We start from the raw sequence: 4,647 nt of genomic DNA on the forward strand, positions 1-4,647 counted from the left end.
GATGGTCCATTCGGCCGAACCCTCACCCAAACCCCCTTGGTGGACTTAACTTGGGCTACAAGGTCACTAGTGATTAAATTAGGCCCTAATTACTAACTATAAAAGGAAAAGTTAAACTAAAACCCTCATTATTTTTCCCCATTCTAGTCGATATCTCCCTCTCCCCCTCCATCTTGGCCGTTGGCCTTCACACACACATACACACACATTCAAAACTCAAAATTGGGAGAAAGCTTGTACACGAACGTTGATCCCCTTGTCGTTCTCTACGCGATTGTGTGAGCAATTCATGTTTTAAAGGTATAACTCAAAACCCTAATTGTTATAAATCAGTTTTTTTATTCAATTACATAGTGTGTGTGACGACCCGGAAATTTTCGACCAAATTTAAACTTAATCTTTATATGATTCTGACACGATAAACAAAATCTATTAAACAGATTCTCAAAATTTTTGAACTATTTTATGAAATCATTTGACTTTGACCACTCCCGACAATTCACGAACAATTGTGTGTAAATAAATGTGTGTGTGTGTGTGTGTATATATATATATATATATATATATATATATATATATATATATATATATATATATATAAGTATATATAATAAGTTGAAATAATAGAAAAAAATTTAATCATTTGAATGAAATTCTTGTTATAAATAAATATATAAAATAATATACTAAGTAATAAAATTATTATTTTTATATTATTTGTAAATATATAATAATATTAAATTTATTTATTTGGAAATATATAATATATTTATTTATTTAATAAAACTTTTTATTTAAAAGTGTTTATATATTTAGAAAGTATATTGATTATAAACGATTTCGAGCTTAATTTGTCAACGGTTGTAATACTCGGTTGGTGTTTCGTTAGTGTTCATATAGATCTAATATGAGTTTATAAATGTCTAAAATAAAAGTTGGACTGTAAATTGATTATGAAAATTTTAGATTTGTTAAAATTATTTTTACCTTTTTAGTTTAAATATTAGTACTCCGTACATATTAATTAGAACAGAAAATAAATAATTAACGAACATTTTTTATCAGGTTTTATACAGTAAATGACTGAAATAATTAAATGAACTTAATTTAAAATTTTGAGAGTTTTAGGAAGACTTTTATATGTTAACTATTTAGCAATGGACCACGATATCACAATCCTAGAAATAGTGTCAGCAAGATAAGTAGTTATTACTCCCGTGAGTTGATTACTAGTCACTGTTCTTCGTTTTAATCCTATCCTAATCTAATATGCTTATTTATAGATAGTAGATATATGAGGTACTAATACACATATAACATCTTCTACTTCTTTGATTCTTCCTCTCGACCGAAGCACCAACCACCCATCGGCCAACCACCACTAGCGAGCTCCACCACCGCCCACAACCATTGTAGAACGCCACTACCACACTTCTATTCCTCGCTATCTCTCTCTTCTCTCTACAATCACCACCATGCTTCACGAGCTCCTTTTGTTGTAACTTGGATCAACCACCACAACCCTACAAACATCCACCATGAACACCCCATCACCACTATCAAACACCATCACCATTTACTACTGCAACTCTTACTATTTCACTACCATAAGATCGCTACTGCTACTGTGAAGAAAACCAACAAAAACAGCTCAACCCAATCACCATTTAATCACCTTTATCCATTGTTTTCGACTACTACTGCTACAGTCTTTTTACTACTACTGTACCTGCAATGAAACCACCTCACCATCTCTTGAAACCACCAAGAACTACTGCTCATTTATTACTTCGGCTGTTCGAATTAAAATACCATCGAAACACGTCATTGTAAACTGTTACTTTACAGCTTCTATTTTTTCTTCTTTCTTTCGAAACAGACTGCTATGTCTGCTGCATCTTGGATGACAGAAACGATGATGATGGTATTGATTGTAATAATGATGATGTTGTGATGATGATGATTACAGATGGTGATGACGATTATGATCATGGGAAGATGATAAAGATTAAATGATGATGATGAATAGAGAGGTTAGGTGATCATAATGATGAATAGTAAAATAATTGATGGGGTCATGACAATACATACACTTATTTCCTGCTTCCTGCAGTCCAAACAACACCCATGTAACCACCACAAACCCACTCTTAATTCTACTTTCTGTCGACAAAACAACCAAACCAAACATCCTTCGATAAAATGCTACGGTTACTACTATGTCTGCTTTTATGTTTCTGTTTTCTTTCTTTTACAACAAAGAGGATGATGATGATTCGTTATTGATGATGTATAATCATGATGATAATCATGATAATAATTATGATGTAAGATCGTGATGATGAAGAGGATAGTTTAAGATGATGTCGTGAGCAAGATGATGATGATGATATGATGCTACGTGATGATGAGATGATAAAGATGATGTATATGATGTTATAATGATGATTATAGATATTCGATGATTTCACAGATGAAACTGAGAATGAAGATGGCGATGTTTGATCTGTGATCGAACAGGTTGTTGTGTTTCCTGCCGTTTTTCAATCGATTATAAAATAGAACTCCTCAATTAACGGGCTAATTGATTATTTAGGGTTAATCAGTGGACTCTTGGGCCTGTCATATTGGGATTTTTAATAATACAAATGACATTTTACTTGGACTCGTTTTAATTGGTTAATGGCTGAATTAAATGGACTGAAGTATTGGGCCGCAGGTTAATAATCTGTTATCTAGGTTTAAATCATGGGCTTTTGAACAAATTCTTGTTGGACTAAATCACTTGGACTGCTATCAACGAACAATCAAACTAAACCACTTCGGATATATTAAAACTTTCGTTGATTCGATCATTCTGTTGTTTCTGTAGCCAAGTTCGAAACCCAACGAAAACACGTCTTTCTCATCCATTTATTCGAAAGGTATAATCTAAACCTTAAACTTTTTGATTTCGTGTATTTATAATATATATCATTATATAATTTTATGTAGATACAAAGTAGAAAGATATGTAAAGTTATATATATCTCTATTATTATTGTTATTATTATGATTAATATAATTATTATGATTATGGATATAAAGATTATTATGGACACAAATATTATCATGAAAATGATTAAAATTATAATAATAATAATTATTATTATTATTAAGTATAAGTATAAGTATTATTATTATTATTGGTAATAATAGTATTATTATTGAAATTATTATTTTTATTAAAACTATCATTTTTATTAAATTATCATTAAAATTATAATTTTTATCGTTATTGTTATTATTATTATTATTATTAACATTATTATTATTACTAGTATTACCATTTAGATTATTATTAGTACTATCATTATTATTTAAATTATTTTATTTTTATTATTACCATTATTTTTGACATTATTATTATTATTAGAATTATCATTATTTTTATTCTTATTATTTTTATTATCATTATTATTATTATTTCTAACATTAATATTATTATTTTTAACATTGTTATTATTATTATTATTATTATTATTATTATTATTATTATTATTATTATTATTATTATCATCATCATTTTTACTACTAGTATCATTATTATTATTATAACTATATTATTATTATCAATATTATTATTAATATTAATATTATTATTACAATAAAAATTGGTTATATAAAAATATTTTTAACAAAAACTATATTAATATTCTTATAATAAATATTAATTAATTATTTAAAAGCATATAAAATAAATATATTAGTTAAGTATTAACAAAACACATAATTTATTAAGATAACATTTATATCACTAATAATATATAAATTTGTTCAATTACAATTATATGTGTTAATATATATAATTGATATAGGTTCGTGAATCCGAGGCCAACCCTGCATTATTCAGTTCCGTCGTATCGATATTTTTATCACAAAATATCGTATTGTGAATTTCATTTGCTCCCTTTTTAAATGCTTTTGCATTATATATTTTTGGGCTGAGAATACATGCGTTATTTTATAAATGTTTAACAAAGATAGACACAAGTACTTGAAATTACATTCTATGATTGAATTATTTGGAAGCCCTAGTTCTATTTTTTAAATACATGTATTCGGCCGTGAGCAGACCGGCACAGATGGTTCTATTTTTAATACATGTATTCAGCCGTGAGCAGATCGGCACAATATGTATGATTATATACATTTTTCCGACTAATATACTGATTGTGATTGCCGGTATATTGGTAAAATTCCCACCATCTGTTCATCATATGAATGATTTTTTAGCTGTGAGCAGACCAGCACCTTTAGAAATGAAATCTTGTGGTCTATTAAATGTATTAAAAATTATTTTTGATAATAAACCTATGAACTCACCAACCTTTTGGTTGACACTTATAAGCATGTTTATTCTCAGGTATGAAAGAAACCTTCCGCTGTGCATTTGCTCATTTTAGAGATATTACTTGGATTCATTCATGACATATTAAGTCAATTATAGTTGGATATATTATGATATGGTATGCATGCCGTTAACTTTCGATGTGATGAAAGTTTGTCTTTTAAAAACGAATGCAATATTGGTAAAATGTATCATATAGAGATCAAATACCTCGCAATGAAACCAAATGTAATATAATTGTCCATATGGATTTGGAT

This window comes from Rutidosis leptorrhynchoides, chromosome 9 (genome assembly GCF_046630445.1).
Source record: "Rutidosis leptorrhynchoides isolate AG116_Rl617_1_P2 chromosome 9, CSIRO_AGI_Rlap_v1, whole genome shotgun sequence".
NCBI classification, from domain to species: domain Eukaryota; kingdom Viridiplantae; phylum Streptophyta; class Magnoliopsida; order Asterales; family Asteraceae; genus Rutidosis; species Rutidosis leptorrhynchoides.